Genomic DNA, 26,230 nt, shown 5'->3' with positions numbered 1-26,230 from the left:
TACTGACATCATAAATGCTGGACAGAGAAACTGAATTTATATAACTCTTTAAACACATGAATTTAGCATCCCTTTGTTATTCAGTGTTGAATTGCTTATTTTAAAGGCCCATGTGCCCATTTGGTCCTTGGTAAGCTCGGCACTGCACTGACATGAATCAAATATTTTTGTCTGAAAATATTTAATTGGACAAAGCTAATTCAGCTTGCTGTCCTTGAGCCATCTGTTTCCCTGGGGAGGCAAATCAATTGTGTAAATTGTCATTAGCAGTAGAGTTAAATAAAGTTTACTAATTAAACTCTGGGTTCATTATCTAAGCTAATCATGATTTCAGTAAATTAAAACATTGTCTAGTGTCACTTCTGAAGCACATTGCAGGGTATCATTATTATGCACTGTATCTGGGTAATGGCAACTCAGTCATTGCCAATTAAGGCTGCAAACGGGATTTTTTATTATTGTCTCATGCGTTCTAAAAGCAATAGCACTTAAGCAACATGTTTGGTCATATTTCTTAGCTCTAGGTCTGCAAGACAAATGGGATAGGATTCATCCAGGACTTTGATGGAGCAGCACTTGGCATGAATTTGGCCTGTTATGTTCTGCTTTCTCTCCTCTCCATCAGATTCCCCAGGCAATTGCCGCTGTGTTCTGCAAAGTGGAGTGTGAGTGAAAAATCCCAGCAGCACTGAAGTCAATAGGAGTTTTCCCCCTGACTTCACTGGGGCCACAATTTTATCCCGAGACTGAGAGAACAGTTTTTTGGTTACTCTTTATTCTCACAGTGTTAATGAGATCCGTTTTGCCTCTACCAATTTTAGTTCACAAAACTATTTCATTCCAAAGGGTAAGCTCCGGCAGAATGTTTCCCTTCACCAAATGGAAATCTCCCCATTTCCCAGTATCAGAAAGGCAAACTGTTACTCACCTCTGTTCATCATCCTCTGCCCTACTCTATTCTGTGTTGAACATAATGCAACTTCATCTATTAGCACGCTCGTCTGATCCTTTGCCCCAAGCCCCTGAAGCTCCCCATCCCCACAATTAGCTGTGTAGAAAATCTCATTACAGTAGATGGACAATTTAATGCTCTAATTCAATTTAGGTTTCATTTTTTCTATTAATACCCATCTAGGTTCTTATACCTATGTAGAATGGGTTATTTAAACATGTTATGATTATTACAGGACGATATATGGGAATTTCATTTGCTTTGAAAGGAAGTATCAGTATGCAACAGGAAGATATTTTCATTATTACTGAGAGCATAGCTGTATTTATAGGTTAAACAATCTACTACATCTCTTCCATCCCATTTGCTCTCCACCTGTCTGAGACTAAACATTCTGTCCAATCATTAGTGTAAGTAATACACTAATTAGGTATTAGATCTGAATATTATAAACACAACCTTTTGGCCTGGAGTGCTCGGTGTTGACATGAAAATTACAGTCAAGTAGGCTTACAAAGAAATGTTAAATCCGATATTCAATCAAATTGAACAGCATTCATATTAACAAATCAATGGAATTCTGCATGTTGTTTTTAGGACTGGGTCTTTCTTAAAGGTTTTGGAGACACAGACCTACGGATAAACCAAACAAAGTTTAACTAAGTCTGACCACAATTAATACTCGATCTTATTTCTGCCTCTTGCTGAAAAATCTGAAGTGCTTTCTAAGCAATAATAGCCAGTGATACAGTCATGGTGAGGCATTGTATTGTGGTAGATTTATAGGGAACTTGAGAGAGAGAGTGCTAACTAGCCAATGGCAGTTGACTTGACACACACACACAGTACAGTACAGATGCAATTCCACCAGTGTTCCGCACAAAGGTTTTTGTTTGTTTAGAGCAGGTTGACTAGTATTTAGCAAACATTTTATGACATTTGAGGCTTTGGGACTCCATGAACCATTCGCAAACACATCCCAGTGTTTGTGAATATGTTCATTGTTTGGGGATAAACAACATGCATCCCCAGTGAGCAATGGCAGACTAGTGATTATTTGTGAAGTATCTGATGCTGATATTCGCTATTTAAGTGAAGAAATGAGTAATCCAGTTTACATAATTTTTTCCTCTTCCTGACTGAACCTTATAAAAACGAGAATAATGCATAAAGCAAACAGATAATACTGTAAAATACGCTTCCAGTACAAATTTGTGAAACTTTCAGCATTCACAAACATTCCCTGGATGTCTGGTGGGCACTGACATTCACCGATAAGGAATGGCATGACCCCACAAATAGCAGCAAATCAAATTTCACTTGCTTCTTCATAAGTCTTCTCCCCTCCCCAATTATTCTATCAGTTCTGCTTTTCCCAGTAATTCTGAAGATAATTTTAGAAAAAACTATTGGTTCTTCAGTATTAAATCCCATTTGTGCACCCTAGTATGACAGCAAAAGCTTCAGGAAAGACTTCCACAAACACAAGTACATGATGCTCCATTAATGTTAACTTCAGTGCTGGAGAAACTTGTTCTATGCAGAGTATATCTTTTCCCCCTTACTCTTGTCCATACACAGATATACAAATGCAGTGCTGAAACGCTGCAATGCAATAAACTCTGTGTTTTTCAAAAATCCATTTTTATTTACAGTTGACTGTTTGCTGTGTTGTAGCTTATATTTCTAGCCCAAACTGTCAAGAAGCAGTTTAGGTCTGCACTGAATAAAGGAAGACCTGCAAGTTATTGTGTGATAGGACTTTCCAAAATGGGACTAGACTCTGTAGGAACTGTAAAGATTCATGCTTTTAGCTGTGCAAGTTCTTGATTCAGTCCCTGGGGCCAGTGAAAGTAAAGGCCATCGTCACACAAGGTTTGGAGGAATGGAATTGCATAGTAAAGGACTCTGGTTATTTCTATGGGGGCATTAAAAACTGAAAGCAAAGTAAAACATCTAGGATGAAATTCAGTAAGGACAAATGCAAAGTATTCCACTTAGGAAGGAACAATCAGTTGCACACATACAAAAAGAGAAATGACTGCCTAGGAAGGAGTACTGCAGAAAGGGATCTGGGGGTCATAGTGGACCACAAATTAAATATGAGTCAACAGTGTAGGGTGGCCAGACAGCAAGTGTGAAAAATCGGGACGGGGGTGGTGGGTAATAGGAGCCTATATAAGAAAAAGACCCAAAAACCGGGGCTGTCCCTATAAAATTGGGACATCTGGTCACCCTTCAACAGTGTAACACAGTTGCAAAAAAAGCAAACATCATTCTGGGATGTATTAGCAGGAGTGTTGCAAGCAAGACACTAGAAGTAATTCTTCCACTCTACTCCACACTGATTACGTCTCAACTGGAGTATTGTGTCCAGTTCTGGGTGCCACATTTCAGGAAAGATGTGAACAAATTGGAGAAAGTCCAGCGAAGAGCAACAAAAATGATTAAAGGTCTAGAAAACATGACCTATGAGGGAAGATTGAAAAAACTGGGTTTGTTTAGTCGGGAGAAGAGAAGACTGAGAGGGGACATAGTTGTCAAATACATAAAAGATTATTACAAGGAAGAGGAAGAAAAATTATTCTCCTTAATCTCTGAGGATAAGACAAGAAGCAATGGGCTTAAATTGTAGCAAGAGAGGTGTGATAAATGAAGGGGGGCCGGGGTTGTTCCCTTTTATGGACACCCAGCCAGCCAGTTAGCTATAAAATCCCTCTTAGTGGCTGTCCTCTACTTGCTTTACCTGTAAAGGGTTAAAAGTCTCACTGCTATGCATACGTAAAAGGAAGTGAGTGGGCACCAGATCAAAAAAGCCAATGAGAAGCCTAGAACTGTTAAAAATTGAGAAAAAACTTCCCCTTTGTCTGTTGTTCTCCTAGGAAGAGGGGGACAGAGCAGTGATGCTGTGAGCAGCTTTGGGCCAAGTATGAAAAATCATCTGTATGATACCTAGAAAAACTAATTTGAAACCCCAGATATGTAAGTAGATCAGGAAATGTCGCAGTTAGGTTTATCTTTTATTTCTTTATGGCTTGTGGATTCCTCTGTGCTAACCCCGGGTGCTTTTGTTTTGCTTATAACCTTTAAGCTGAACCTCAAGAAAGCTATTCTTGATGCTTAATTCTTGTATTTGCTCTTTTAAAATCTAGCGATAGCCTGAGCTTTCAGATGTATTTTCTTTCTCTCTTTTTAAATAACATTTATCTTTTTTAAATAACAGAATTGGAGTTCTGTGTCTTAAGACACAGAGGTTTGTGCACATGTTTTGTTTTGTTTTATTCGCTGGTGGCAACAGCTGATTTCCTTTGTTTTTTTCTTTCTCAGCTCTTCCCCGGAGGAGTAGTGGGGGTGAAAGGGCTTGAGGGTACACCACAAGAAGGAATTCCCAAGTGCGCCCTCCTGGGTTCTCAAAGAGATTTTGCACTTGGGTGGTGGCAGCATCTACCCATCCAAGGTCAGAGAAAAGCTGTAACCTTGGGAGTTTAATACAAGCCTGGAGTGGCCAGTATTAATTTTTAGATTCCTTGTGGGCCTCCACCTTCTGCACTCAAAGTGCCAGAGTGGGGATTCAGCCTTGACCGGAGTTGGACATTATCAAAAAATTCCTAATTGTCAGGGTGGTTAAGCACTGGAATAAATTGCCCAGGGAGGTTGTAGAATTTCCATCATTGGAGATTTAAAGAGCAGGTTAGACAAACACCTGTCAGTGACTGTCTAGATAATAAGGGGACTAAACTAGATGACCTCAAGGTCCCTTCCAGTACTATAATTCTATGATCTTCTGGTAAATTCAGTAGCTTGTCACAAAGTCACCAAATACTATTGTGGAAAGCCAATTATTCATGCAACACATCAACTGACATAAATGGGAGTTTTTCCTGGGTAAAGAGTGCAAGAATGAGCCCTTCATGACTATTAACTGTGCTAAAGAAGAAAAGATGCACCCATTTTGCAGAGCATGCCAGAAATCTGTATAAATGGTTTTTAATTGCATTAATTAGAAATGAGCTTGGTGTAGTAATTTAGAACATTATCTCCAGCAGGTGCAGGTCTTCCCTTCCTCGCAAAAGTGATGACTAACAAATTGGGTCTATTTCCTACATGCACTAGTTAATTTAAGATGTTACTTCAAGTTTAACAATAGGAATTTCTCTTGTTTTGGATCAGACTGACTTTGACTTTCTTATAAATAGAGAATGAGAAAGCTCTGGGTAACTGTTAATAACCATGATGTCCAAGTTTTGGATGTCGCCAGTATAAGGCTTAATCCAATTTTAGAAACCTATTCAATTTACCAGAATTTTATGGTTTCTATACAGTTTTCATATTTAATAAGAGTTTTTATTAAAACAAAGAATTTTTGCAAGAGGTTCTGAAGAACAAATATCTACAGTATCAAACTGTCACATGTTGCACTGTCTGGGAATCAAGGAGCACAGCACTCATACTTGATTTCCTGTGGGGACAATGACAGACCCTGGCCCTTCAACCTTCCACTGTATATTCATTTAAACAGCTACATTTCTAAGACAAAAATAGCTTAGCAAGAGTTATTCTTATTGCTTCTGGCATGTCCCTGTGCACCACAGCAAATATTTAACAAAGTCAACAGGTCATGTTCTGAAAGTACCAACTGTGTGTCTTACTGTGAAACAAATGCTACTAATCAGTATTTGCAATGTTGCAGAAGTGACCTTGGGACTGCCACAGAAAGCCTTCCAGCTTTCATTCTACTTAGAATTTAATTTTAACATAGCACCAAGATTGAAAAGTTGTCCATGAAAGAATTTTTCCTCCAAACAGCTCATCATTAGTAAATGGAAAAATATTTCTCTAATCTTTACAATTTTTTTTGGTAAGAAATCAGTAGCTCTTAGATTAATACTGGAGGCAAGCAGGAGAGAAAGATTATTTAAAAGCATCCAGCACTACAGAGTGTGCAGGTAGCACCTTACCATCACCACTTTTGACAGTTTCTCTCCTCAAGACTAGAAGAAGGCCCTGTTTACAATAGACATTTAAGTATATCTAAAGACTATTTCTACAACATTGTCCCATTTAGACCAGTTTCTAACAGGGCTGGGTCAAACAATATCAGACCAGTGTTTAAGAATTGTACTCCAGCCAGCAAGAACACAGGTTTCTTTAAAACATCATTTGACCCCATCCACATTGACTGAGCTAAAGTGATGCCTATGTAGCTTAAAACATTCTCAACTTTACTCTGTTTCAAATTGTGTAGGCAGGAGCTAAAATAGGGTTCCTAACATAGTAAAAAAAAACAGGAGGATAAACTAGACCAAAGAAAAATTAGGAAACACATGCCATAGATGGGAACCAATATGCAGGACAAATAGTTTGAAGGAAGGAGTTGAGCCAAAGCATGAATGTGTGAAAACGTGGAGGTTTCATTCTGGAGAAGAAGGGGATGAAAAATATGGCTAAAAAGACAGATCACAGGAAGGGGAGAGGAAGGTAGAAGAGAGGCCTGTAGGTGCCAAATGTCCTTTTCTTGTTCCTAAATGAGACAGCTTGATAGTTCTCTATTATACAATGGAATTTACACAAAATTTTAGGCTTCATCTGGGCAATGCAGATAGGGATTATAGCCATATATAGAAACTGCTACTTGGGAAATCCATATCATTTACAGAGTCTTATCATAGTGGGGTGGGGAGGGAAACTAGTGTTTCTGCCATTGAACATGGATATATTCTTTACCGCTGAATAGTGCAAATTACTAAACAACATAAAAGGGGAAAGGCATTCTGATTCAATGCTAGCCCTGCAACTGGATTTTTAAATTTTAATTAGCAACAGTTTAAAGAGCTACAGTCAGAGAAATGATATACAGGCAAATTAAATGGCCAGAAGGATGGAAACAAAAGAATTTCCGCAAACCTAACACAGCCACTTTGAAAATTATACACCACACAAAGTATATTCAGTTTAGGGTTACTACAAGCACAGAGAGCTGCATTTCTTACCAATTCTCTGAATGGAAATAAAAACTCTACTGTTTCTCCAGTCTCTCTTTCAGTTTCTATGTGGCATAGAACATCTGGTGTCCAATTGCCCATTAATGATCATTAGCCTTCAATTATCACCAGTTACATTTTCAGCTCTTCCATTTATCCTTGGACCTTCTAGCTTGTCCAATTAACATATTCAGATGCATTCCCTCCCTAGTGCAGAGCAGGGGAAGCAGCCCTTCTGCTGAGGAATTAACTCTTCATATGCTTAAGATTCAGCTAGTATAGGTCACTACCGAGTGTACAGTTACAAGAATGACTTTTCATATAATGAACCATATCAGGCCAACTGTTGTACTTCTATATCTGGTGCAGCTGATTCCTGGTATTGGGTAAATACAGTAAATCTCATTACAACAAATAATAAGACCATGTTTTAATTCAGTGGCAAAAATCTACTTTCATACAGAGTTAAGGTTTCTTGGTGGTATGTCATTCCCCTGGCAGAATGGTGAGTTGAGCAAAATGCAAACTTCTGAAAACCTAAAAATGTACAATTAAGGTTGCCTGTGCAACCTTAACTCTGTCGTCTTTCAGCAATGCCCCAATATGCCCCCTTAGCACACATACCGTTACTCTGTTGCCACCCACACAATTGCTGAAATGTACAAGCTCTTCATCTTCTTTTACAACCCATTCACTCTCACCCACAGGATTCCATCTAACACTATTAAAGGACAAAATGGAAAAAAACAAGATTGCCCACACCACCTTCCCTCTGTAGCCCTGGAGCTAGCAGTGGCCAATGGGAATTATTTGCACTCACTCCAGGTGAAATCAGTGTATTAGGTGTACCTACACTAAATGGCGGAGGTAGTAGTTGGGCCTGCTTAGTAAAGGTGTGTTTATGATATGAGGACATGTGTGGATTATTCTGAGGTGTGTGACAGAGCTGTGATTGTGACAGGAGATCTATGATTTGCATCCTCTCATGTGTATGAGCAAAGGGAAGAGTTGCTTGTGTACCTTCAGGATCAGGATTTCAGTGCAGAAGTGTGTACATTATATACACTGCTACCTCGATATAACGCCACCCGATATAACACGAATTTGGATATAACGCGGTAAAGCAGTGCTCCGGGGTGGGGGAAGTGGGGCTGCGCACTCTGGTGGATCAAAACAAGTTCAATATAACACAGTTTCAGCTATAATACGGTAAGATTTTTTGGCTCCCAAGGACAGCGTTATATCGAGGCAGAGGTGTATCATAATTAGCAGGGGACGGGGTTTTATCACAAAGGGTATTGTCAGTAGCAAGCTGGGATATGAGAACAGTCTTGCCTAGGCATTTATTCTCTGCATGCCCTCCAGGCAAAGTGAGTATGGTCAGTGTCAGGTGTAGTTGTACTGAATGGTGGAGGCTTGGTAGAGTTGTGTTTGTGAGATGTGTGGGTTACTTTGAGGAGTGTGACAGGCCTGTGATTGTGATATGAGGAGAAAGGTAAGAGGTGCATGTATACCTCCAGGATGCATCATTTCTATGCAGTATGGTATAGATTATGTCAGTAGCAGAGGATAGGGCTCTTATTACCAAGGCTGTTGTCTGCAGTGAAGTGGAATATGAGAGAATGCTAATGCTTTAATCATGGTAAAGTGAAAGTGTAGGTTGAGATGGTATCCTGTGAGTAAGTGGAGTTGTAAAAGGCTGTGAAGGGTTTCTTAAATTGCACACATGTGATATTCTTTTGGGGGAGTTGACAAAGTGTGTGTGTGCGTGCCAGGATCTAGAACTTCCTGAATCTTACAGTGCCATGGGCCAATGCCACTATGTGCTATGGAGACATTGCTTGAAGGTAGCAGAGGGAAGGTAACAGGAGCAACCTTTAATTTTTTTCCCTCCTTTTTGTCCTTTAATAGGTTTTAGATGGAATCCTGTGGGTGAGAGTAAATGGGCTGTAAAAGGAGGTGAAGTATTTGTACATTTCAGTAACTGTAGGGTTGGCAGAGTAAGGTCTGAGTGTTAACAGGGTGTACTGGGGCACTGCAGAAAGAAGGAGGAATTAAGATTGCAATGGGCAACCTTAACTGTGCATTTCCAAATTTTCAGATGTCTGAGTTTTGCTCAACTCAGCGTTCTGCAAGGGGATAACATACCACCAACCAACTTTAATTCTGCATAAACATATTTTTTGCCATTGAATTTCCTAGTTATTTTTTAAAACAGGAAGCGAGATGTTATTGGCAAGAGTTAGTAGCCATTCAGGCAGTTCTATATATTGTGTCCTGCAGTTCGCATATTGAGACAAATCAGCTTGTAGTCAGCAATCCCCATGTCCAGATATACTTCTTGCTCTCCTGAAAACTTCTGCAACTTCATAATCCAGGAATTCCCAGACTCCACACATATGGCCACACATATTTCTTTTCCCTCAAAAGTCAAGGTATCAGCCCTGTCAGTTTCAAACCTTCACACTACTTGGAAACACCACATTAATCTTGCCCAAGATGAGGAAATAGCCACTGGCCCGCCCCATTCCCCAGGATCTAGTAAAATTTCTCCAACAACCAGTCCAAAGCTTGCCTACCATCCATCCTCATTGCCCAACCCCATACCAGCTGGAACCCCTCTCGCTGTCCCTGTCACCCTATCCTGCCTCCCCCCACTCAAAGTCCTAGAGCTCCTCCCCACTCAATACAACAAAAATTTTGGTTAGACCAGCTGCTGACTATTCTGCTGTGTTCACAGTAAACCTCCCTATAAAATAAAAACATGTTATAATATAACAGAGATAACTTGTAGCAAGCAACATGGGCTATTAAATCTTTATTGCACAGGTGTACAAAGTTCAGACTAGAAACATCAGTGGCAGGGTGTTCATCGGGGCAATGGCATTGGTACATTCCCTTGGACTACCCAGGCAAGCATAAAGTAGCTGCAAAGAAACCCTTTCATGGGTTTGTTTTTGTCCCTGGATGTCATCCGTGATCACTATGAGCCTTCCAGATTGCACATCTAAGCAAGCAATGTCAATGTGTTTTTAAATACTATTCACAACATGGGTCCTCCCAAGACTTAGTGCTTGCCATGTGCTACCTTGAGTAAACACTGACTGAGACCATTTTGACCCACATCACCTCAATAATTTAATTTCTAAATCTGTGCAAACAAAACCCACTGAGAAACATTTTGAAAAACAGCTATTTTTCAGGCCTTATATCTCTGGAACTCCTGGATCGAATGATACCAAATGTGGGTCACTAACCCTACTCTGCTATCCCACAAACCATAGCAAATTTCAAGAGAATCTGCAAGCATGAGGATTTTAGAGCACTTAGAAGTGCCGAGCTTTTAACAGGAAGGATAGAGGGACAATGGAGGGAAAGGTCTCCTCTACACATCCATCTGCAGTACTGGAGGCTCTGAAAAGTGGCAAATTGCCCATTCATCACCAGGGGGTGTTCTCAGTTGACCCAGCTCTTCTAGAGAACAATCTGCCTCCTTAAATTCAGGGTTGTCCTTTGGCAGAACAGAGCTCTGTAACATGAAAAGGAAGTCTGGCTAAGAGACACACATCTTGCTAAAATTTGACTTGAACACTAAGCAGGCAGAGAGAGGACAAAAACAGATAAGCTGTGGATCACATGAAGCGCTCTTTACAATAGGCCTGATTCTGTGTTCCAGAGACAGCAGCATTCCACGTTAATGATCTGCTCTTTCCTGCCAGAGTTGAGCAGCAGAGCAGCAGGCTGAGCTGTCAGAACTTCAGGGAGCTTTGAAAGGAGAGGGGCGCATGCCTGCAGGGCAGCTGAGTTTAAAACAGTGAGCAGAACGGTCATGGCAGAATGCATTGTGGGATACTGGGGGAAGCCATTTCTCGCAATATAACAAACAGCAGGGTCTACACTGACACTTTATCACTTTAATTTGCTGCAAAAAGCTTTATGCCTCTCGTCGAGATGGTTTCATTTTGTGGCTGAAACTGAAGAGTTTTGTCACCAAAAGTGGCACTGCAGTGTGTACACCTCCACTGTTTTGTTGCCAAAAGCTGCCTTTTGACCAATGCTGAGTACAAGTCAAGATTGCTTCCCTAGTTCTAGTTGGTATTCCCCTTTCTATACATCTAAGGATTTCATTAGCCTTTTTGTCACGGCATTTAATTGAGAGCCCATGCTGAGGGGGTTATCTAAAATGACCCATAAATCTTTCTTTTAGTCACTGCTTTCCAAGACAGTCTCCCCGCCTGTAAGTATAACCTGCATGCTTTGTTCCCAGGTGTATTGCCTTTCATTTGGCTACATTAAAATGCATTTTGTTTGGTTGTGAACATCTAACCAGACAATTCAGATCACTCTGCCAGAGTAGCTTTTCCTCCTCGTTATTTACTCTTCCACCACTCTTTGTGTCAACAGCAAACTTTACCAGCAAGGATTTTATATCAGTACATAGATTGTTGATAAAAATACTAAATAGCATTGGAACAAGAAACAACCCCTGCGGGACCCCACTAGAAATGTCAGAAAAGCAGCAGTTGACTTTTGTATCACATGTTTTACATCCAAATTCAGAAAATCAGGCAAGTGGAAGAAAAAAAATTAAGGGTCAAATTTTACATTCAAATACCATCGAATGGAAGAAGAATTGTGTGTCTCAGGGCTCGATCTGGACTTATGTGCACAATGTAGAGAGAGGCCTACCTTGTAAAATCTATAGCCTGATCTGGAGCCAACCTTCCACACAATTTAAAAAGGGTTCACAGATCTAGGACTACAGTTAAGACCTTTCTCTATGATAAGATATTGGAAAGGTGTTGCATTTTGAACAAGCCGAATGGTAGCCTGGTCAGAAAGCTTTTTGTAGACACAGTCTCTACAAAACCCTGTCATAGAGCCAGAATTTGGCAATTGGTATTGAAATACAGGTTCTATCACACAGAAACAAAGCTCTTATTTCATAGCAGAACCCCAGAGCCCTAGTGCAGCACACAGTGGCTTTAAGGATGCAAAACAAAAGCCAATGTTTCAGTGACTAGATAAGAAGAAGAGGGGAGTTTCTGTGTATAGGTTGTTTAAAAAAAACATCTTGTTGCAAACACACTCAGATACTGTGGTGATTAACCTAGTATAAAAACCTAGACTAGAGGGATAATCCTTGTGTGACGCAAGGCTAGAAAGAGTTAAACATCCTGCAAAATAAATAACCCTCAAAAGACATGTGGGGAGATAATGTTTGTGTTTTTGTGTATTTACATATGTATGAGTAATGTAATCAATAGTCCCTGTCTATGCTGTATTCTGATAGTTCAGAGATCAAAAGAACATCCTAGCATTTAAATGAATTGTAAACATGGGATATCTCCCTTTTGTTCCCCGAGGAAATCCCAACTTGGACATGAAATTGTATAAAAGATCCTTAAGTCGTGATTCTGTCATCTCAGATCTGTTTAGGCTTCATCAGGGGAAGCTTGAGATCCCAGTTATGCAGGTACACCCTGAATATGATATCTGGACATTGGACTATAACCTATGAACTATTTCTAAAAGAACTCTTTGCAATGACAAAGCTCACCATCTCTGCTATGAATCTGCACCTAAATGAATTGAACTCATGTCTGTATGTATATTGCTCTTTTAACCTAGTTTAGTTAATAAAGTTTAGTTTAGTTAATAAGAATGGGCTGTAGCGTGTATTTGGGTAAGATCTGGAATATTCAATAACCTGGGAGGCAATGTGTCTGATCCTTTGGGATTAGTAGAACATTTTCTTTTATATGAAGAAATAAGATTTACATAAATTTTCTTCATATTTGACGTGGGTACCTGGATAGAGGCCTGAGGCTGGATCGTTTTAAGAGAACTGTGTTGTTTGGATTGCTGAGTAACCAGTAAGGTAATAAAGAAGCTGTTCTATGCTGGTTTGGTAAATCTAAGTATTGGAATATCCACCTGTTTTGTGGGGATTGTCTGCCCCATTCTTTGCAGTTCACCCTAATTGAGTGACCATAACTGGCTCCCCACTGGGACCCTGGTCACCCCTGGTATGTTTATTACTTTAAAGTGCATGCTTGAGAGATGTTTTAATTCTGTTTGAATGTGTACTCGTGATCTTAGTGGAATCAGCACTGAATATGGCACCCCTAACATTAATTTTATCATTTATCAAGAAAATCTAATAAAATGTATTTCAAAAAAGAAAAGTGTATGTACACCCAGTCACACACCAGGTTATTCAGCTGGTACACCTGCAGCCATAAAGACTAATTTTGGCACAGGAGTCAAGATTTCTGTGCAGGGCAGGTTTGAGCAAATCTGAGTCCAACTATGAAGTCATTGATTGGGCTCCCTGCTGCTCTAAAGCTTATTTTTAATCATTTAGATGTAGCATTATTAACTATTTCACTGCAAAACAAAGAATGTAATAAAGAGTAACAAAGGGCAGCTGAGGTCACTGCACGCAAAAAAGAGGAATATTAATTCTAATAAAGATGTCTGTAATCTAGTCTGAGTGACATCTCATTAGGTTATTTCAGATGGTTGGGGTTTAGTTTGTGGGGACAGCTTTGGATCGTATCACTATTTCTCACTGAAACTGCTCTGCCAGGCCAGCTAAGGTAGAGGGGGGAGATGGGGGGGTGGCAGTAGGAAAGTGCCCAGAGCTGGAGAGTGTGGCTGTGGAGGGAGCTAGGGAAATAATGAAGGAAGGTTTCCTGTTCAACAGGACGAGGGGAGAACTTGCAATAAACTCAATTCAGGCATTAAAGTGAAGAGAGACCATGTTCCCCTAAGGAGGTCAAGTCATTAGCACTACTCCAAAGCTGTGAGTCGGCGTGGAGCAGCTTGTACTCCACACTACATGACCCTGAAGCATGAGCAGCAGGCACTACACTAGCATTTCAATAGGTCTCAGGGGAGCAGATGACCTGGGGCCCCATGCAGCTGCAGCTTTGGCAGCATTATCTGAACTGTGATTTTCATGACTTTTGACACCTGTGGATTTGTGCGCAGGGGTAGGTAACTATTACAAAAACTACTCCAAGTCATTCCCCCCGAGCATTTCCCTGTCAGCCTGTCCTCTCTACATCCGTTTTCTAGGCCTTGTCTACACTCCCATTGACTTGAATGAGACTTAGATCAAGTCCTTAAGTGAGTGGAGAATCAAGCGCAAGGTCGCCTTTGTTACACAGGCCTGGTCTACACTACACATTTAAACCGAATTTAGCAGCGTTAAACCGATTTAACCCTGCACCAGTCCACACAATGAAGCCCTTTATATTGATATAAAGGGCTCTTTAAACCAGTTTCTGTATTCCTCCCCGACGAGAGGAGTAGCGCTGAAATCGGTATTGCCATGTTGGATTAGGGTTAGTGTGGCCGCAAATCGACGGTATTGGCCTCCGGGCGGTATCCCACAGTGCACCATTGTGACCGCTCTGGAAAGCAATCTGAACTCGGATGCACTGGCCAGGTAGACAGGAAAAGCCCCGCGAACTTTTGAATTTCATTTCCTGTTTGCCCAGCGTGGAGCTCTGATCAGCACGGGTGGCGATGCAGTCCCAAATCCAAAAAGAGCTCCAGCATGGACCGGATGGGAGATACTGGAGCTGATCGCTGTATGGGGAGACAAATCTGTTCTATCAGAGCTCCGTTACAGAAGATGAAGTGACAAAGCATTTGAAAAAAATCTCCAGGCTATGATAGACAGAGGCCACAGCAGGGACTCAGCACAGTGCTGCGTGAGAAGCATAACGGAAAGCCAAAGAATCAAATGGACGCTCATGGAGGGAGGGAGGGGGTACTGAGGACTCCAGCTATCCCACAGTCCCCGCAGTCTCCGAAAAGCATTTGCATTCTTGGCTGGGCTCCAAATGCCTGAAGGGTCAAAAACATTTTCCCGGGTGTTTCAGGGTATATGTCGTCAATTTACACCCTTCCCCCCCCCCCCCAAAAGAAAAGGGAAAAAATCGTTTCTCGCCTTTTTTCAATATCACCCTATGTCTACTGCATGCTACTGGTAGACAGGGTGCTGCAGTGCTAAACAGCAGCATCCTCTCCCCTCCCCTCCCTGGTGGCAGACTGTACGGTACAAAAGGACTGGTATCCATCCTCGTCATCATCCTGTGAGTGCTCCTGGCTGGCCTCGGTGAGGTCGGCCGGGGGCGCCTCGGTAAAAATAGGAATGACTCCTGGTCATTCACAGCAGATGGTGCAGAACGGCTGGTAACCGTCCTCATCATAGCAACTGGGGGCTGAGCTCTATCAGCCCCCCCCCCCGTCATGTCTAAATAAAAGATCCTGTACTGCCTGGACTATCATAGCAGTAGAAGGCTGGTCTCCTCTCCCCCCACCCTTTAATGTCCTGCCTGGACTATCATAGCAGCTGGAGGCTTCCTCCCCCTCATTTTATCTCACTAAAAAGTCTGTTTCTTATTCCTGCATTCTTTATTACTTCATCATCACACAAATGGGGGGACACTGCCACGGTAGCCCAGGAGGGTTGGGGGAGGAGGGAAGCAATGGGTAGGGTTGTTGCAGGGGCACCCCCTAGAATGGCATGCAGCTCATCATTTCTGCGGGATCTCTGGGGCTCTGACACGGAGCGGCTGTGCTCTCTGGTTCTCTAGTACACTTGCCCCATATTCTAGGCTGGACTGACTCTATTTTTAGACAAAACATAGGAAGGGAATGACCCAGGGAGTCATTCCCATTTTTGCCTATGCGCCCCCGGCCGACCTCAGCGAGGCCAGCCAGGAGCACCCATGATAGCAGCAGACAGTACAGAACGACAGATAACCGTCATCTCATCACCAATTTACAATGGCAGACGGTGCAATATGACTGGTAACCGTCTCTGCTATCTTGCAAAGGCAAATGAATGCTGCTGTGTAGCAGTGCTGTACCGTGTCTGTCAGCAGCATCCAGTACACATACGGTGACAGTGACAAAAGGCAAAACGGGCTCCATGATTGCTATGCTATGGCATCTGCCAGGGCAATCCAGGGAAAAATGGCGCGAAATGATTGTCTGCTGTTGCTTTCCCGGAGGAAGGATTGAGTGACGACATTTACCCAGAATCACCTGCGACACTGTTTTTGCACTGGGATCTCAACCCAGAATTCCAATGGGCAGGGGAGACTGCGGGAACTATGGGATAGCTACGGGATAGCTACCCACAGTGCAACGCTCCGGAAATCGACGCTAGCCTCGGTACATGGACGCACACCGCCAAATTAATGTGCTTAGTGTGGCCACGTGCACTCGACTTTATACAAACTGTTTTACAAAACTGGTTTATGTAAAATCGGAATAATCCCGTACTGTAGACATACCCTAAGTATAACTACTTTGCACATGTGTAGTGCCTTTAATCTAAGGTTCTCTAAGCATTTTGCAAAGGTGGATATTATCCCCATTTTACTGATGGGAAGCTGAAGTGCAGCCAAGCAAATGCCACACACCATCTATTCATGCAGTCCTCCCACAGGCAAAACTGTGTCTGACTTCAAAGTTGCCTTAAGCAGGAGTTCTGACTGAGTATGGAATATGAGAGGTTCCTGCCAGTGAATCAGTGGCAGAGTCAAGACGAGAACTCACATCCCTGTCTACTCCTTCCCCTGTCATAACCACTACACCATGCTGACTTCTCAGGTCTATGGTGAGTTACATTCAAAGGGGAAATGCCAGTTCCAGGGAGCTGTCGTACTCATTGTATTTAGTCTGCTAATTACCTACAACCTCCTTCTGTACAATCTTAGTGGTGTTTTGCGTTAATATGAACAAATTACTGTCACCTTTTGCATCTGTTATTTAGAATGGTTTCCCTTTTCAAACATTAAAATGTTTCTTTAAAATAAAAAAAGGCCATTTCCCTCGCAATACAGAATTATTTAACGTAGGTTCTTTTCTATTCCAAATAGACAGCACTTAACTAACCAATTAAATACTAACACAATGTGACTAACTGTTCCTCTCCCTCCCCTTCTTGTTGAATGCATATGGGACTAGGAAAATAGTTGGACTGGGCAATTTTCCAGCACTTGTGCTGTAATAATTAATGAAAATAGTTTTCAGGGGCTGCACTAGAGAAAGCATTTGCAGGAGTTCAGCCATACAAACCGCAGGGGCGGGCGCTGCTTTCCGCCTCCAGCCACAATAATTGTAAAAGCTACAAGCAGAAGTCCTGCTAGTTTGCGAGACCTTGGCACCCTCTTCACTTCCATGTGCCACTGATTTCTGATGCCATCTTTTCAGGGGGGGATATTATTCTGGATTGGGGTGGGCAGGATGTAGTAGGTGTAACCAGTTGATCTCCAAAAGGTCATGGAGAGGGGAGGGAGCCAGATGGTCTCTCCCCCAAACCCATGCCCTATAGGGGGATGAAAGGGGGGGGGGGGTAAAAAGTCACATGCACCCAGAAGATGGCTGAAAGTAGAGGCCTGAGTGCTGAGGCCTATGGTGGATGTGGAAAGGGGAGATCAGAGTGGAAGCTGCGCTAATTTGCTTCCCTGGCCAGCTTTGCAGTTTCAGAAATTTTCACTCCCCACTTCACAAGACTCAGAGCAGTGGGAGGACTCATCATTCCCCTTCTGCCTGGGGAGGGGGACAGCAGGACAAAACATTTTCTTTTTTCTCCCTCCTACCCCTTGAGACTGAGAGTCCTTTAATTCTGCCTCTGAGGCCAGGGAGGAGAACTAAAGGGAAAGATGATCTTCCCCTCCCCCGCCCAAGAGACCATGGGATTGGGAGTGCCCTGGAGTGATTCCAATGCTGCCTGTTTATGGGCTGGACAGGTTAGAGCTATGAGGATTAACCAAGAGACGGGTAGCCGAATATTCAATAGCACAAATGTCAGACATGGATTTTTTGGATGGCTGGATATGCCTGATATTTATGTTATTTGGTAAAATAAATATGCGTTGTCCAATATACAGCATACAGGAGTAAGTGGTTGCTACAGCCTCCTGATTTCTCCCCCACCTTTCACACACTGGATGATCACAATCATACAAGTCACATGACATAAGTCTTAAACTGGATATGGAGTAACAAGGATTATGTTGTGTTCTGGTTTAGAGCTGATCCGTTTCCCAAAACTCACAGGCCAACTTCGCCAGCAGTATCAGCCGATGAAATTCCACTGAAGTCCAAAGAATTGCATTCATGTAGTGAATTGGATCGAAAGACGAGAGTTGGAACCATACCAGTAATGTTTGATGTAGTTAAACAAAATCTGGGGTATTCCACGGTAACAGAATTATAAGTATCTTAATATGGACATTCAGTATATTTGGTGATTCCTATTTTCAACTATTTTCCAGCAATTCAAATTCATATTCAAAGTGGTGCATTCCATTTGCTTGTTTAAATAATGTAAGTTGTGTGTGCGTGTGCTACCACGCTCTAGGATGATTGTGCTGGGCATTAAAACCTAAATAGAACAGAACTGAATAGGAGGGAAGTTAATTCTAAACCTAACACCACTAGCTTAGCTGTTACAGGCCAGATTCTTCTCTCATTTACACTGGTGTATATCCTTTGCAACTCCTTTGACTTTGGTGGAAATATTCTGGACATGCATTGATGTAAAAGAGATCAGAATCCAGCTGAATTAGTTAATGCCTGTAAAAAATGTTGAAGATGAAAATAGAAATGTGTCATAAACAGGGGGAAATCCCTTGTTCCCCAGGGAGAATTTCAAAACAAATCAATATTTTCACTTGTAGCTAGTGTAATATCATGACAAGAAGCATAATACATGCTAGGCCATTTTCGTACCTATGAGAATCCTGAAATAGGAGTTGCATTTTGTATAATATGAGGTTTCTGAATAGCAGAAGCTCATGAGACAAACTGTTATGGAATGCTAGATTAGGGATAATAATGAAAGCAATGACTTGTGTCCAAAATCAGCATGTGAAAGGAGAGGAATCACCTGGCTGTATTCCAAAGGTTGTAAAAGACAGTTCTAATTGCTAATCTGAATGTAATACAGTGGAAAAAAACCCCGAGAAAGTAGTATTCTCAAATGCAGAGGAACCCGCTGAAGATTTGAGAATGGGGTTGGTCAGTACCCATTTTTCTGAGCATGTGTAATGAGATAAGCTAGCTCATTTTGGACAAAATGACACAGAGTATTTTATAGTGAGATCACAAAGGGATATTAGAGCAGTCAAGATGAAAAGAGGTGAAGGCATGAAATAGGTGAATGCATGTTCCGATATGGATGATATGGAATGCAGGGAGTCAAGCTGACACAGGTTGAATAAGACCAGTTTGTGGAGGCAGAGCAAGCTGGTGCTTTTCAGGGGAGGGGAATAGGGGAGAACACATCTATCTTGTATTCCAGAAACTAAACTTTTGTTAAAATAAAATAAGAAGTCTGTAGCTATTTTGTTTGTAAAGAAATGTTTTGCACTGATGTCTGCTTGAGTCTGCAGACAGCCTAAAACAACCCTGAGAGGTGTGAACTTCCCTGTTCATCTAAATAATGTGTTAACTCTAAAGCTTATTTTCAATCATTTAAATGTAGCATTATTAACTATTTCACTGCAAAACAAAGAATGCAATAAAGAGTAACAAAGGTCAGCTGAGGTCACTGCATGCAAGAAAGAGGAATATTAATTCTAATAAAAAGCTCTGTAATCTAGTCTGAGTGACATCTCATTAGGTTATTTCAAATGGTTGGGATTTAGTTTGTGGGCATAGCTTTGGATAGTATCACTATTTCTTTAGCCTCTGCAAAGTCCTGATTATGGAATTGGTATAGAAGAATGAAATGGTAATGCTGATGTTTGAACTAAGGTTGATATTCTTACCCATTAGGAGGCACTGAATATATTGAACAGAAGGAACTTATGAAGGAGCTAGACGTTGAGGAGGTTGAGGCTCATAAAAAAGTAGGGAACGGACTGAAACAATGAAAGGAATACAGATTTGAGTGTCATATACACAGAGCTATGGACAAGTAGCATAAGAGAGGAGGGAAAGACTCAACTTATTAAGGAAATAACAACAACATTACACTGAGCTCAGAATGAATCAGAGATGGGGTCCATTTAATTATTAAAATGTTACTGGATGACTAGCTTGGATGAAACCAAAAGGGCCATGAGATAAAGCCAAGTGGTACTCTCAACTGCCAGATTCTCATGCAAGGACACTTCAAGAAAGAGACATCATCTGGTCCTGACATTAGGAGCATCTATGTTACTTGTTTTTGTTTCTGATCCACAACCTTTTGGAAATAAGGACCCCACAACCCTCACTATTATTCCTGGATACAACAACACATTCCATTGTATCACTCCCCATCCCATTTCCAAAAAGAACTATTAAAATATTTAACCAGACAAGTGATAAAACTGGCTGAAAAAGCTTGAGTGGTGGGACAGAGTCATTGTAGTGTAGCAGTTTATGAAGAGATTTGGGAGTTTCTCCTGGAAAGACTCTTGCCCTAAGGTTGCTCCTGAAGGAAAGTTCTGTCCTGTATATCTGGGACTGATTGCGTAGGAGTGGAGAAGACTGTTTGCTCCTTCTAGTATAGATGCATCTTGGGGAATCCCAGGGTCCAGTAAAAGGGGTCATGATCCCTTCTTGGGGAGTGCTCTTAGAAGAAGCTCTATATCAAGAAGTTGCTAGTGAGAGGCTACAGTTATTTACATATTAGTGTTTCTCTTTTTGTTCCATTTGATTGCTGTATTTATGCTAAATGTTTATCACCTCATAGTTTTTAAACTTCCGCACCTCTGTATTTTTGACAGGATACCAATTAAAGCGCCTTTTTTAAACAGACCATGAAGTTAAGACTTCCCATCCCCATTCCGCCTTGCCTTCCAAAGAGCTGCCGTCACCAAAGCTGGATTATAATTACAGGGGGGCCTGAACCAAAATCCTACATATGAACATCCCCAAATCTTGGGGAAATGTGGATCTATATTCAAACGTCCCCATGGCCTCTACCTCTTCATAGTTTTGGTGTGGACTATTGTAGCCAGAACCCTAGCAATCTTTGGGCTCTAGATTGGAACTTTTTGGCTCAGGCTCATATCTATCTATAATGCAAACTACAGGAATGATAAACTGCAGCATGTTAAAATTCTAAATAGTTGTGCTGACTAATAAAGTATGAATGAAGCCAATATAAATATTGTACCAGACAGACCAACTCACTCTTCTACAGATACTAATATCATCCTCTATCAAAAGCTGCAGAATGATCTACCACTAAAACAACAGTAAACAAATTAGAATCAGCAGCCATCAATGAAACATTCTAATGATAGACTATTTTACGGGTTTCTGTAAACACTCATTGTAGAATCTTACAGAAGATGGATGACCCTATGCTGCAGGCCCTGGATGAAGAATCAGAAGATCTAGGTTCTAGTCTCAATTTCTTGTGAAATTTTTGACTAATCACTTAATCACTCTGTGCTCCAGTTATCCATGGGTAAAATGGGAATAAAACTTTAGTACCTCACAAGGGTGTTGTGAAGATGAATTCATTAATGTTGGGTCCTCAGATATTACAGTGCTGAACACTGTAGAAAAGCTTATGAATTAATAAGCCCTGCTTTCATCTAGGCTTTTATGCTGCACTCATCCCTGTGCTATCTGTCAACCAGAGTTAGTATCACTGAGACTCTCTCTTGTAATCTGACTTACAAGAGAGACCTAATAAATATGTAAAAAAAAATGTTTTTTCATTTCAGCAATTATTCAACCTGAAACTCAGCTAAAAAACATCAAGAGATTTTTTTTTCAATCCAGCCTTTTAAATATAAATTAATTTAAAAGTCAAAACAAAAAGTCATTTTGAACCACAGGACTGGATTTTTTAAATTTAGAAAGTAGCCAAACAAAATGTTTCAAATCCCTTTTTCCCCAAAAAAATTATAGTAAAAGAAAAAAAAAGTGTGTCAAAACCAATTGAAACTTTTCATAATAAAAGGTTTAGACAAATCTATATTAAACAAAATGTTTTGTTGAAAAGTTCCCTGATCAGCTTTAGTGATCATTTTAACAGTCATATCTTCTCACTTCAGGAGCAAAAATGTGCATGCAATCATGTGCCAAATTCTTAGTTACCAAGAATGCTTATGTAAAGTTAGTAACTGGTTGCCAAATTGCATGCACAGGTTTGCTGTAATTGCACAAACAATTTAGATCTTTGTACATAACTATGTAACTAGTTATCCCAGCTAACTGGTCACTTAAACACACATTGCAGCACATTGATACATGCACATGTCTGCAGTTCTGAAGAATTACCCCTCATAGTCACTGTAAAAAGGATGATGATGATTTGGTAAGCACCAAGTCAGACACTGTTCAAGACACTGACCCTAAACCATGGAGTTTACAATCTAATAAACAGGAAGCAAAAAATGCACTGCAAGACCCAGCTCTATTTTAAAACACTTTGGGTTGATTTTGAATTCTCTTTAATGCCATAGATGGGGAACAGCACATTCACTGAGGTGAGATAGCATTAGGCACAAGCAAAACGTCCAAAAAGTGATAGTTGGAATGACGCATCAGCCATGCCAGCTACTGTAACCTCCACAACGGGCCTGCCAAGTCAATCTATCTGCAGTGAACTGCAACGGAAAACACTGGTTTGCTTCAAGGAATTCCTGTGTTTGCTTTCATATTTATTTTTAAAACTACTAACTCTGGCGTCTATCCCACCCTAATTAAGTATTTGTCACGCCAGAAAACTGACTCTCTCTCTCTCTGACTGAGCCAATGGCCACACTGCACTAATGCTTGTTTCTGAACTCCCCCTAACCAGCTAGATTTGATTCTTCCTAAATAAGCAGCTTTAATTGGTGGAGGAGATTTTTGTTCTCTCTCTCTCTCAAAGGAATTAATATTCTGATACACTGATCGCCCTTGATATTAAGGTTTCATTGATAAAGGATTAATAAATTATTAGTAGATGTTTAATAAATGGTGAATCGATTGTAATAGAGCCCAACACATTGTTTACAACCATGGTTTATAATGATGTCTAACACTTTCTATTGATGGGCTTATAACCATGTATAATAAATATTACCTGAAGGTTTAACATCCATTAACAGAAGCTTAATATGAAGTGTGGCTGATACAGTTATGGAAAGAAGCCTAGATACTGCTGTGATGGGCACCATAGAAATATGTATACAAATAAATACACAAATAGCTGGAAAGGGTCCCTCCTAAGGCTCCTCGAAGCGGGCTGAGAAGCTCAAGAGAGCTTGTTCTGGGCACCACTCAGCCATGCTAAAGACAGCAAGAAGTGTGCTGGGAAGCCCAAAGGGAGACAATCAACTGTTTTAAACAGAGATTTGAGAACCCACAACAATCATTTTGCAGCCTCATGGCTTCTTGAATTCAAAGCCTATTAGACTGTTTTAAGTATTTAGTTGTTCTGCTTGGGGTGGGGGAGGTTTTATTAATCTTTGAATAAACTTGTTGAGCTTCCTATCCTAGACATTTATGGGACCATAGAACTACATGGGCTCCACCCTCTGTTCTGAACATTTTGTACCCCTGAAATCCATTGGCGCTTTTCTAGCATCCATTGTATAAATGGCAGCTCACCCTAGCTCATAGTCATTGATTTCTGGGGTAACTCATTTATCTCTATGCACAAGAAATCACAATTTTACTTCTTATCAAACCTCCCGTTCTGCACAAGTAGCCTACAATGTTCAGATTTTTCTGCCACCTGACAAAACACTTAACAGCTCACCCCAGCTGGCACAGGGAGATGTATATTATGCAATCCCTTTGCCAGCCTGGCCTTCTATGCTGTGGGTGAGGTTCAGCATGAGGGAAGACAGGCAGTTTTGCAGCTGCTTCTCCCTCAGTCAGGGTTTCAGTTGGAGAAGAAAAACTTTATATTATAATTGAGCTCCTAGGAAGGCTGATCAAAAATATGCTGAATCAGCAGATCCAACACTTTCCCTAGACATGCCCCAGTCAATGCTTCCCAATTTTTCGCCCCTCCCCCCAACCATAAGGGAATGTTGAAGCCATTTTTCATCACCATAATGGATCCCCAATGAGCCGGTACCTGATTATTTGATGGCAGAAGCCTGTATGGATCCTGGGTCACTGACTCTACCATGAGTGTGTGCGTGTGTGTACGTGCATGTCCTGTATTTTCTGGTTTTCCAATCTGCATGCTGAAATAAGACAAACCCTTCCATGATTTGAAATGTTTGCGGGAACACCCATTTATTTCAATGGGAATGAGATCAGTTCCCGTGACTCATCTGATGGTAAATAAATAATTCTTCATTGACAGGGGGAAATGTTTTTGTTGGGGAAAAACCAAATAGTCTTGACAGAACAATATATACAGCTGTGCTACTGTGCGTCGAAAAAAGCATGTGCAATGCACTAGACCCAATGCTGTGGGCCTAAATCACACCTTTATGTCACGGAACAGCAAAGTACCAGATGCCTTCATCCTTCCAGTTGTCCAACAATGTCAAAAGTGAATGAACTGAGCAAGAGCTAGATCATAAACTGATTGTAATGATAACATGGGGGCAGCATGGTCCTGTGGATAACAGTCAAGAGCCAAGAGATCCGGCTTCTATTCCTGGCTCTTCAATTGGCCTGCTGTATGACTTGGGCAAGTCACGCCATCTTTCTCTGCCTGTTCATCTACCCATTGCCTGTCTTGTCTGAGCTGTCAGCTCCCTGGAACAGGGACTGTCTCTCACTGTGTGTTATAACAGCACCTAGCACAATGGGAGAATGGCACAATGCAATCTCGTTTGGGGCCTCTGGACACAACCTTAATACAAATAAATAACAATGTAGGGCCTAAGAATGCAGTACAGAGCTCATCTAGTATCTGGGTTTAGTAACTGTCCATTAAAAAAAATAATCACAAAGTTGGTGAGAAAAGTTTAATTGTGTCCAGATATTGGCAACTGTGTCACTTTTGGTAGCAATAGGGAGAGATTAGTTACTTTCGAAGGAAATCTTGTTCGTTAGTAAAAGATGGCAAAGACTCTCTTGCTTTGGGACATACTAGCTTCTTTTGTATAAAGGAGGATTTCATTTTTTAATTGTTAAAAAAGTTAAGATTGCGCAGTGACAACCAGGGGCAGAATGAATGGCCTCCTGCTTCTGTGGAAGGCTGGCAGTGCCAACTCTGACCTCAGCAGAGCTGTTTGAAAGGGTGGCTGGTGGCTTAAGAGCAGACATTGCAAATGCAATTCAGTTGTTAAATCCCTGCAGAAAAATACCTTTTGTAAACACAAATGTTGACTACCCCACCCCAGGCTTAAACAAATAGGAAATCAAGATTAACCTTTGGCCGCATTTAAATAAAATGTCTCTTCTCTGTCTTAAAAAACAAAAATCAAAAGACAGGAGAAAAGTGGGAAGTACTGGTACTGACAGGTAGTGTTTGATCAGAAAGAAGTCCAGGGTTTATTTTAAATTCTTCATGTTTCAAGCAACCTCAAAAGCAAAATGAGATGCCTAAAATGTTTCTAAGGGCTTGTCTACACACAGGAGAGTCACAAGAATACTTCAAGCGAAAGTGTGCCCTGAGTGACTGTGAATAGAGCAGCCTCCCTCTTCTCATTCACTAGCAGACACCTTGACATCTCCTGAGGTGCAAGCAGAGTTATCACTGGGGATTTGAATTATACCCACCTCACTGAAAGCCAGATTTACACTCTGTTCCGAACACTGAACACCGCTGGCTGATTTGCAAGGATTTTGGGCATAGGATTTGGAAGATGAAGGCTAGTTAGTTCCACCGTGTCAAGCTTAAATTATTCTAAAGCAGCTTAATGGAGGCACTGTAAGCAGATGGAATATTAAAATACCAAGGAGCCTGCTAACACCTCTTTCATTACTCTTCATTCTTTTAGGGGCCTGGTTGTTAATCATTATCATCTACGATGGAAGCATCCAGTGGACAGAAGAGCCAGTAATCCCGCTCAATAAATCATTGACTGTTTCCTAATTAGCCAACTGAAAAGTAGAGTTTTTTTCTGAGCTGGAGGTCAAAGGATCTGACCGTTAACTGATAAAACAAAATAGCCCCTGTGGGCTGCTTTGCTCACCAGGAGCAATTGCTAGATTTGAGAAACTAGCCATGTAAATCTGAAACTTTCCCAAAGGCTTCGGAGACTCTCCACCCCCAACTGGGCCCGTTAGTAACCCCAGTAACCAGTTACATTTCCACAGCAATGAGGTAAAGTTTCTTGCTTGTAGCCATTTCAAAACCCTGTTTCCATGGTCACCAGCTTTCCCGGGCTCCTTATAGTGAGTGCTTTGTGTTGGTGCTGTG

At 41.2% G+C, this 26,230-nt stretch overlaps 1 long non-coding RNA gene across 2 annotated transcripts; it reads left to right on the top strand.

The window, feature by feature from the left end:
• The first annotated feature begins 3,753 nt into the window (after positions 1 to 3,753).
• On the top strand, positions 3,754 to 25,862 carry LOC123348678. Of its 2 annotated transcripts, none has more exons than XR_006573239.1 (3): positions 3,754 to 3,879; positions 17,995 to 18,166; positions 25,809 to 25,862. It is a non-coding gene; the product is annotated as an uncharacterized LOC123348678 (long non-coding RNA). The 2 variants fall into 2 exon arrangements; XR_006573238.1 differs by lacking the exon at positions 25,809 to 25,862 and adding an exon at positions 20,682 to 21,192.
• Positions 25,863 to 26,230: the final 368 nt, after the last annotated feature.

The sequence above is a fragment of the Mauremys mutica genome, chromosome 1 (genome assembly GCF_020497125.1).
Source record: "Mauremys mutica isolate MM-2020 ecotype Southern chromosome 1, ASM2049712v1, whole genome shotgun sequence".
Classification (NCBI taxonomy): Eukaryota; Metazoa; Chordata; order Testudines; family Geoemydidae; genus Mauremys; species Mauremys mutica.
Note: the sequence above shows the minus strand (reverse complement) of the source record. Positions and strands in the feature narration are given on the sequence as shown.